The sequence below is a fragment of the Vigna unguiculata genome, chromosome 3 (genome assembly GCF_037176805.1).
Source record: "Vigna unguiculata cultivar grain cowpea cultivar isolate G323 ecotype 2 chromosome 3, ASM3717680v1, whole genome shotgun sequence".
Classification (NCBI taxonomy): Eukaryota; Viridiplantae; Streptophyta; class Magnoliopsida; order Fabales; family Fabaceae; genus Vigna; species Vigna unguiculata.
In genome coordinates, this window is record NC_140794.1 from 37,737,802 (window position 1) to 37,749,352 (window position 11,551).

Consider the following 11,551-nt stretch of genomic DNA (forward strand, 5'->3'; position numbering starts at 1 on the left):
AAGTGTACCTATGTACCTTTGGTATCCTTTGTTTTTAGCACACTTTGGCTACTTTTTGGAGACATATGAGACACATTCTTTGTCTCCTTTTGTGCTAGAACGAAATTAGCTTTGCACACACCATAGTTAGGTCTTTTATCTCTCATTTTTGTAACCTTATTTGACCTAGTTTCTAGAAGCTAGGGTTAGGTTTTTGTAGAGACATCCTTAGGTGTCTTTTATTTGCTTATAGGCCCCTAAACTTTTCTATATAAGGGGTGCTCCTAGACATGTAAAAGGGTTGAACATTTTGAAGTCAAAACACTCTTGTGTCTCAACCATTTGTGAGAGTTTCCTCCCTAGGGAGTGAATACTTTTAAGCCTTATCTTGCATAGCAAGTGGCGGCACACATCCACTCATCTTCAAGGTTGTCATGGCTTCTAGCCTAGCCTTGTAGTGGCGTGCTTCTCACATTTTTACCATTTCTTTCCTTTCCATTTTATATTTTCTTCTTCTTTTAATTGTTCTTGCTTTTCTATGGTTTATGTGCTTTCAATTTCCTTTTTTTTTTTTGAATCAATCCATCATCTTCTTCTCTTGAGCTTTGTGAAAGGAACCTTCACATCTAGATAGCTTGCTATCTTAATGTCCAGTGAGGATTTCACTTAGCTTTCTTAATCAACTCACACCATATTCAATAATCTTAAAAGAAAACAACATAATCCTTCATCAGTTGCTGGGTACACACACCCTCTCTCTGAATCGCAGAATACCATCTCTACCCATCCTGAAGTCTTTTCTCTTCTCGGTGCCCAACTCACTAATAATATGCTGCAATTCCTGATCCTTACCCTGTTCCACTCGAACCTCATCCAGGAACTCATTAATGATCCTCAACATGCTACATTGTATGTGACCTGCCTCCATATCCAATCCCAGATTCATATCTCGCAGCTTCTCAATCAGCTCCAACTCCTTAATCATCATAGCTGACACATGAGCTTTCTTCCTGCTCAGAGCGTCTGCTACGACATTAGTCTTACCAGGGTGGTATAACAACTCAAAATCGTAGTCCTTCAGGTATTCCATCCAGCGCCTCTACCTCATATTCAATTCCTTCTTATCAAACAAGTATTTTAAACTTTTGTGATCACTGAATAGCTGAAATTGTGCCCCATACAAATAGTGCCTCCATGTTTTGAGAGCAAAAACCACCGCCGCCAATTCTAAGTCGTGTGTAGGATAGTTTTTCTCATGTACCTTCAGCTGACAAGATGCATACGCAATAGGTCATTTCTCCTGCATCAACACACAACCTAGACCCTGGTATGAAGCATCACAGTACACCTTATGTCTTGGTGGTGTCAGGAATAGCTAATATTGGTGCAGTGGTCAATCTCTTCTTCATATCCTCAAAACAGACCTCACACTCGTCTGTCCAAGAGAAAGGTTGGTCCTTTCTAGTGAGTTGAGTCAATGGACTCAGCATCTTGGAGAACCCTTCCACAAACCGCTTGTAATAACCCGCTAGACCCAAGAAGCTCCTCACCTCAGTAACGGTCTGCGATCTCTCCTAATTCACCATTGTCTCAATCTTCGCTGGGTCCACCGCTATGCCTTGGGCTGAGATCACATGGCCCAATAACTGTACCTCATCCAACCAAAACTCACACTTTGACAGCTTCCCATACAATTTATGCTCTCTGAGAATTCCCAGCATCACTCTCAGATGATCTGCATGTACATCCCGACTTTCAGAGTATATCAGTATGTCATAAATGAACACGACAACAAACTGATCCAGGTACGATCGGAATATTTTGTTCATGTAGTCCATGAAAATGGCAGGAGCATTTGTCACCCCAAACGGCATCACTACATACTCGTAATGGTCGTATCGTGACCTGAACACCGTCTTCTACACATCCTCCGGTTTGACTAAGATCTAATGATATCCAGACCTCAAGTCAATCTTAGAGAACATTGCGGCTCCCCTCAGTTGATCCAACAGATCATCTGTCCTCGGCAGTGGATACTTATTCTTTATGGTCAGCTTATTCAACTGACGGTAATCCACACATAACCTTGAACTGCCGTCCTTTTTCTTTACTAGGAGTACCGGTGCTCCCCAGGGTGATGCACTCGGCCGGATGAACTTTTTCTCAAGCAAATCTTCAATTTGCTTCTTCAACTCAGTCAACTCCGCTGGTGCCATTCTATAGGGCGCCATGGACACTTCAACTGACGGTAATCCACACATAACCTTGAACTGCCGTCCTTTTTCTTTACTAGGAGTACCGGTGCTCCCCAGGGTGATGCACTCGGCCGGATGAACTTCTTCTCAAGCAAATCTTCAATTTGCTTCTTCAACTCAGTCAACTCCGCTGGTGCCATTCTATAGGGCGCCATGGACACTGGGCCAGCTCCAGGGATGAGATCGAAGGAAAAATCCACATCCCTACTCGGTGGCAACTCGGGTATTTCATTTGAAAATACATTAGCATACTCCTCCACTACTGGAATCACACTGATCTTCTCGGTGGTGCTATTCTTCTTTGCATGAGCCACTATCATAAAGCAGGTGGCTTCGGCTTCTACTTCGTTTATCGCCCTCTAAGCCGAGATTAGCTCCAATCCCTCATGTTTTGGGAATACCAAACTGCGCCGTCCACGATCAATGATGATGTGATTGTTAGACAGCCAGTCCATCCCCAAGATTACATCGAGTCCCTCCAAAGGCAAGCACAACAAGTTCACCTTAAATCTGCGACCTGCCACTTCCATTGAACACCCAACGCAGACTGAACTGATAGCCACTTGACCTAAGGAGGGAGTTGAAACAAGCAACTCACATCCCAAATCGCGTGTCACCAAATTCAATCTCCCCACACACGCATTAGCAATGAAAGAATGTGTTGCTCCAGAATCAAACAACACCAAAACTATCTGACCCAACAGTATACATGGTTCTAGAATGAGATTACCTGATTTAGTAGCCTTTGTGGAGGTCAATGCAAAGACTATATTTACACACATTTAAATCAATTTGTAATTTGTAATGTGAATGAGGTGTTCTATGGCCATTACTAAATATTATAGCATGATATAATAACCTTCTTTGATTAATGAATGTAAGTGTGACACTTTATAACTATATTTATGTTCTTCATTTTTAAAAGCTTATTAATATTGAATTTATGTTTTTATTTTTAACTTTTAGATGATAGGATCGAAAATTAAATTAAATTGTCAACTGTTTTCTTTATTGTTGATTAAATGCTAAGAAAAATATGATAATATAAAAATATGCATCATGAAATTTCAATTAGGTGTTGATAAATCAACCAAATAAGTCAACACTTCAAATTTTGCAACATTATATTTTCTAAGCATTATTAAATTATTACATTTTTCATAATCTATAACAATATATAAAAAAAATTCCTCTTTTATGTTCATATTTTATAATACCAGTTTTATCCTTAATTATTTAAAAATTAATTATTTTAAAAATAATTTACTTTTAATTATTATTCTAAAATCATCTTTTGTCTTAGACCATTATTTTAAAAACTTTTTTTTGTATATATCTTATTTTTTTAATTTTACATTTAACAACTATTTTAAAAATTAATTATATATTTGTTATTAATTTTAACTTAAATTTTTTAAAAATTAAAAAGCACCTTCGCAAGTTTAGTTAAGCTGTTTTAAAATAGGTTATTTTTTATTTGATTTAGATGAAATAATTATTTGCTTTCCAAAATTTCAGTTCAATTAAACGTAAGTTATAAAATCCTAAATTTTTTCTTAATAAAGTATAATATTGATAACTTATATTTCCGTTTTTGAAGTAATCTAAAATTGTTAAATGATTAAAGTAAAATATTGATAACTTATATTTCCGTTTTTGAAGTAATCTAAAATTGTTAAATGATTTAAAGAAAGTGAACCTAACGTGAATCGAACACGCAACCTTCTGATCTGGAGTCAGACGCGCTACCATTGCGCCACAGATCCATTTTCCATTAAAACAAATCAGTCTAATAATCTTTTGAATTTTAATATTAATCCTTAAAATGTAATAAATATGAATGTCATTCCAAAAATAATATGGAAATAAATATTTGTTTAGGAGTTAGAAAAAAGAACACTATTTATTTATTAAAAATTTAAGAAAATTGAATACTTACGATTAAAATGATTAATTGAACAGAACACTTTTTTATATTTACTTTTTAATAGAAAATAGAAAAATGAAACCATAGTAAAATATGCAAAGAAAAAGGTGAACCTGACGTGAATCCAACCGCAACCTTCTGATCTGGGGTCAGACGCGCTACCATTGCGCCACAGATCCAACTTCATTTACCTGAAAATTCTTCTAGTCAAGTATTTTTTCAAAAGTAATAGAGTAGTGGAAACTCGGATTTTTTTTTTCTATATCCTACAACTCGTTTCTGTCTCTAACCCTTAAATAAGAATAACACGTCTTACTTTTTTTTATGAGTTTTCTTTTTAATATTTAAAGTTTATATTTTTTAATATGAAAAAAAAAGTTACTCCTAGATAATTTTTTACTAAATTATCATCCGAATGAATATTTTAAATTTTTGTTATATATAATGCTTCAAAGATTGGTTCTGTGAAATATGATCTTTAGTCTTTGATATCCAATTGTGTATTTTTTATAGTGAAGGAAAGTCTAACAAAAAAATTAAAGGTTAAATATATTTTTATTCTTTAATTTTAAGTGAAAATTAAAATTAATTTTTTTTTAAATTTTAAACCTTTAGTCTTTCTTCTTTATAAATATGTAAATTTAGTTATTTTAATTAAATTTTATTATGTTTATTTGACGTTTCAAACGCGTTTAATAGCTAACATTAAGTGAAAATGTGTAAAATGGTATAAACAACTCAAATACTATCATGGATAGGGGTGGCAAACGGATCAGCTCGACCCGTTTTGGCTCGGCCTACCTGTGACCCACCAATAAGGGTCGGGCCGGGCTGGCCCACCATCAATAAACGGACCGAAAACTGTAACCCGTCCCGTCTTCAGACGAGCTAGCGGACCAACGGGCTGGCCCGCGAGCTGGCCCATCTTTTTTTTTTTAATTTTTTTTTAATTTTTTTTAACTTTTTATTAAAATTTTGTTTATAAATTTATTTTATATATATAAATTTATTTATATAATATAAAAAAGTATTATTTTTTAATTATTTTTAATTTTAAACATAAAAGAATTACAAAAAAAATGGGTTGTCGGGCTGGTCTGTAGGCTGGCCTGTTTTGGCCCGCTAAACTGGCGGGGCATGCGGGCCGAGTTACAACGGGTTGATGGGTTAGAAATTCCAACCCGGGCCACCCTTTTTTGGGCGGGCTGGTGGGCCGGCCCGGCGGGCCTGACCTATTTTGTCATCCCTAATCATGGAACATATTCGAAACGCCAAATAAAGTAAACACACTTTGGTTAAAATGATTAAATTCATGTATTTCTAGAATTATGACATTAAATTGAGTCAAAATTTCAAAAAAATAGATTAATTCTATTTTTTAATAAAAATTAAGGAATCAAGAAAATATTTAAATAATAAATTAAATACATTTAAAAGTTTAAAGCTAACAATTTTAATTTGTACAACTACGGGAGAAGGATTAATGGGGTTGATAAAGGTATTTTAAAAAAAAAAAAAAACTTCCTTTTAGGGTTTAAATTAGGAAATAAAGAATTGAGAATTAATATATAACAATATGCTTGCGACACTATAGTCTTTTGAGAGGCAAAGTTGAAAAATTATGGTGATAACAAGAAATATCATGATGTTTAGAATTTGTGTTGATAATCAAAATTTGACTTTTTAAGAGTAAGTTTGGTGTTGGGAGAGACAATTGAAAAATATGCTGGAGTGGTTATAAAAAATTAAATTGTTAGTATAAATTCAACTTGTTAAGTACTTTTTGCTACCTTCTCAAAATTATATTATGTCAACGCAACAATTTTCTAGTTGCCTTTAAACTTAGAGAGTTTAAATAATTTGAAGTTGAGAGATTAAATTTAAATAAAATGAAGAATAAACATTTATAACATACTTATAGAATTTATATTTTTTTTATTCATTTAAAATTTATCTCAATGAAAACCTTAAGCGTTAAATTTTCAATAACAAGAAAACTTTTCATTTTGAAAATTTAAATTACTAAGGATAAGAGAAGGATTTGACTTTCTTTTCTAACTCCTATTCACAATCACCTCTCTTTAGATACCACAAAACTTTAATCATTGTGATATTTCTCCTTTAAGTCATATGATATCATAATTTTCGATGTTTACCGCTCTAAATCCTCTCATATCTAAACCTCATTTGGTTATAAGATACGATATGTATTTCTTCAACTAAGATGCATGAAACATTTTGTAATCGGTTAGATAAGATGGTAAAACAACACTGTAAGGTACTTGACCTATCTTTTAAAGAATAAAATAATCTAATAAATTTATGAATCAATTTCTTATCCAACTACTTGCCCAACGTTCGTCATTAAAGAAAATCTTATAAACACATGAACATTCACTGCAAAATCTAAAGGTCTCTTTTAATTTGTATACAATTTTTATTTCTTTGAGAAGTTTTCATTCAGTTTTGAGAAGTTTTCATTCAGTTTTGTATTTGTTGAACTTTTGAGCAATCTACTACCACAACTCTAGCTCCACATATGTTTACCATATTAAAACCAACAAAGAGGTGTGCAACATTTTTTTTCCGTCTGCATTAACTTTACCTGAATAGTAGTTGGAATTCATAATTGATGAAGGATTAACCCCAATCAAGGATGAAGGCAAATGTTTAAGAAGACTAAGCATGTTTAGAAAGGAAGTTCACTAATCCTTCATCCCTTTCATTTGTCTTTGCTATTTTGATTCCCTAAGTTGACTTAGTTGAATCAACTTTAGTTGACTTGTTGACCTTTGACTAGGTTTGACTTGTTGACTATAGTTGACTTGACTTAAGCCAACATGCTAATCTATGTTTATTTCCTTTGTAGGTTAATTAGGAGTAAGAAATCAATGCTAGGTGGCACATGGTGATTGGGGAGCATAAATGATGTGGAGGAGAGAGTAAAGCAAAGGCATAAAGCATAAAGAAAAAGGCATAAAGCAAGTGTACCTATGTACCTTTGGTCTTCTTTGTTTTTAGCACACTATGACCACTTTTTGGAGACATATGAGACACATTCTTTGTCTCCTTTTGTGCTAGAACGAAATTAGCCTTGCACACACCATAGTTAGCTTTGTCTCTCATTTTTGTAACTTTATTTGACCTAGTTTCTAGAAGCTAGGGTTAGGTTTTTGTAGAGACATCCTTAGGTATCTTTTATTTGCTTAGAAGCCCCTAAACTCTTCTATATAAGGGGTGCTCCTAGACATGTAAAAGGGTTGAACATTTTGAAGTAAAAACACTCTTGTGTCTCAACCATTTGTGAGAGTTTCCTCCCTAGGGAGTGAATACTTTTAAGCCTTATCTTGCATAGCAAGTGGCGGCACACATCCACTCATCTTCAAGGTTGTCATGGCTTCTAGCCTAGCCTTGTAGTGGCGTGCTTCTCACATTTTTACCATTTCTTTCCTTTCCATTTTATGTTTTTTTCTTCCTTTAATTGTTCTTGGTTTTCTATGGTTTATGTGTTTTCCATTTCCTTTTTGTTTGAATCAATCCATTATCTTCTTCTCTTGAGCTTTGTGAAAGGAACCTTCACATCTAGATAGCTTGCTATCTTAATGTCCAGTGGGGATTTCACTTAGCTTTCTCAATCAACTTCACCATATTCAATAATCTTAAAAAGAAAACAAGATAATCCTTCATCAATAATCCTTCAAATTTTCACCTGTTTTCTTTGTCTCATTTTCAACTCTTTTTGATGAAAAGAATATTCTAAACACATGTTTCATTAAATGTATAAAATCTATCATAATAACAATATACATATATGTGAAAGTAATAATAGAGAAAGAGAACTAGTTAATGATGAGGATAATTATGATTCTCAAAGTCATGATAACGAAGAGGAGATTGAAAAACTAGATAATAATTTTAATCTTGATGAAAATATATATTACTCAAGCTAATGGAAGAGTATTGATACAAACTTGAGAGATTTATTACTATAAAATGATCCTATTAAAATCACTAAAATCACTTATATAGATTTCCCAAAGGATAAATATTCTAGACACTTTTCTTTATCAAATTATATTCAAATATTTCTTAATGGAGAGAAACACAAAAAGAAGATGACTAATTATAGAATAATGTTAACAATTTAAATTTCGGTTGTTTCAACAAAGAGAAGTTTTCCAAAGCTAAATATTATGAAAATTTATTTAAGTTCAACAATGTGTAAAAAAATATTACACGGATTGACCTTATTATTTATTGAAAAATAATTGTTAAATGAAATTAATTATGACAATTAATAAATAATTTTGCATCACAAAAAGTTCAAAAAATTAATTTTTAAATAAAATTATAATACATTTTAACATAACTTGTTTTACTAGTAAATGAAAAGGCCTAATTCTTAATACTCAAACTCATCTCTCGAGTCATCCTAGTGGGTATGTATATATTTGCTTCATCCCCATCCCCATACCCATTTCAATACTCATTTCCCTCTTCATCTTTGTTTTTATTTAAATTATTACAAGTTTTTCATAGTTTATTAAGTAACCTAAATAACTATATATATATATATATATATAACATTTCATAAACCTTTCTTTTTTGCTACACACTTATTTCTTACTTCTTCTACTTGTTTGACTTGTTTTACACTCACATCTCTAAGGTAATTTCTCTCTTATCACAATTTTGGTTACACATTTTTTTCTTTGTGTAGCTATATTCAAATTATGCATTATAAATTTCAATAAATAGAAAACTTCTAAGTTTGATATTCAATTATTTATACTCTTTTTTAGTATTTTTGTTTATTGTTTATTGTTTGTGTTCAATCTCGTAAACTCTTCATTTACTAGGTAATATAAAAAAACATATTTTTTATTCTCTATTCTTCTTAATTTTTTGTTTTGTTCGAAGAAATTTTTGTTTCGCTAAAAAAATTTTCATTATCTTTCAAGGGTTCAACTAGTTTGATATCTAGAAACAGATCTTCATGGTACTTTCTATGTCATCATACCCTTAATTATATATTTTTTTCCTTTGTGCAATTTCATTCAATAGTGTATCAAATCGTTTTTAGGGACACATTTGATCATTTTTACTTTTTAATATTTTTTTCTCTTTTTTTTATCATGTAGAATATTGTTTTAATATTTTTTTATATAATTATTTTTATTTTCTAACCCATTCTCATAAATGTAATTTACCATCATAATTGTATAAATACGTTTCATTTACTATAATATAATAATTTAATGTCATTATCAAAAGATGAAAGATTTATGTCTAAATTTGAATTATTATTAGTTTAACATTTTCTCTATGTGTGATTTCATTTAAATAGTGTATTATAAACTTTCTCAATGTATAAAATGGATATTTCATTATAATTTAGAGAGAGTAAATAAACATTTGAAATACTTTAAAAGTTAAATATTTGATTTCTCTTTTTAATTTAAAAAAAAATATTTTTTTTAACTTTATCAACTTTCTTTCATTAACTTCTCAAAATTAATGATTATTTTGGTTGTTATGAAATTTTATTTATGTGTAATTGTGTAATATTTTATATAATTCTTTTACTTTTATCAAATTATTATTTGATACTCTAGTTTAAAAGTATATAATTATCATTCATTTCTAAATATTTGACATTAAATATATTCTTTTGATATTGAATATATGATAATATCATATTTTATTTTCATGATTTTTTTATAAAAATTAATTAATTGATAATGAAATTGTAAGAAAGTAGATATGGACACGTGTACGAGTATACTTGTCACCCGGTGAAGATAAGGATGAGAGTAAATTTTATACTCATTGGAAATGAAAATGAGTATGAATTTTTACTTGAGGAATAGAGATAATGAAACTTGTTTTCGTCCTGTCTCGTTATCATCCCTAATTATAAATATGATATTAAGATAATATGACATTAAAAAAATACATATATGATAAGCTATATTTAATGTAGAAAATAGATAGAAGGAATGAAGAATTAAAAAAGAGATATTATTACAAACGTGGGTATCTTTACAGTAAAACCATGTTATTAGTGTTAACTAATCAAGTAATGGAGTTTATTGAGTGTTGATTTTAATTCGATCAATAATAATTACTTTCTTATTTCCAAGTTTTTGGATGTATTTTTAGGAATAAAATAAAATTGTAATAGTTATTGAAACATGCACCTAGTGGCGAGGAGAAAAAATTAAGAATTTCTCGGGTATTATATAAATAATTTTTATTTGAATAAAAATTGAAATTCATTTTATTTTGTAATAATATTTTCTTAGAGACTCACCATCACCTACAAGACGAGTTTTGTAGCGCTCAAAACAACCATTAAATTTCTTTTTATGTCTGAAAATTTATATACAATGAATGATATTAACATCACAAGGTTGTAGAACTAAATCTCACGTATTATTTTTAATTAGAGCATCAAATTCAGACTGCATGATAGATTTGCAATTAGGGTCCAATAAAGTAAGGGTTGAATTTTTGGAAAGAGGTGATATTACAAGGTTGACAATCGATATATAAAGGTTAAAGAGGTTTCTGGATTTGGAGACACTGGTCATACTACAGGTGGCCATGGTTCTAGTAGAAAGGGTGGGTCGTGATGGAAGGGTAGGGTTCGAAGGCAGGGTAGGCTGGTCTAAAGAAGAAAAAGAGGTAGGTGGGTTAGTCGTGGAGGTTGTTGTGTTGGATGAAGGGGAGGGTAATCTTATAGGCTATAGGTTAGGCAAAGGCTTCAAGTCATGGTTGGGCCAGGGATGAACAAAGGAGGGATGTATGTCATTTGTGAAGTTGTCATAAGTAGAGATATGAGAGGAAGGCATATGGGCAAATGGAAATTTTGTTTCATAAAAAATGACATGCCGCGATAGTATTACCTTCTTATGGGACAAATCAAAATATTTATAACCTCTGTGATTAAGGGGATAGCCTAAAAAAATAAATGGAGTCGACCATGATTGTAGTTTGTTAATGGTAGGAGAGGGGAACAAAGGATAACAAAGACAATTGAAAAGTCACAAATGTGTATAGGAGGATCACAATAATACAAAAGTTGAGTGCAAGACCAATTGGACAACGCCTTTCAAGGAAGTATATTAAGGAGATAAGTGACCATTAAGGGCGTGATGCCAAAACGAAGGAGGAACAAAGGAATGAGTAAGGAAAATGCAAATCATGTTGTTAATGGTTCAGATTTTATGATCTACTTTGTCGTTTTGAGAAAAACTATGAGGGCAGTAGAACCGAAAAAGAAGATCATTATTATCACAAAATCGATGAAACAACATATTGATAGCATATAACTTTTCACAAAAATTGTGTTTGAATTTGATTAGTGAGAGATGTGAAATATTAAAAA

The 11,551-nt window shown here is 31.5% G+C and overlaps 1 non-coding gene across 1 annotated transcript; it reads right to left on the reverse strand.

Moving 5' to 3' along the window:
- Nucleotides 1-3,928: 3,928 nt before the first annotated feature.
- On the reverse strand, nt 3,929-4,000 carry TRNAW-CCA (transfer RNA tryptophan (anticodon CCA)). The gene has a single exon. It is a non-coding gene; the product is annotated as a tRNA-Trp (tRNA).
- Nucleotides 4,001-11,551: the final 7,551 nt, after the last annotated feature.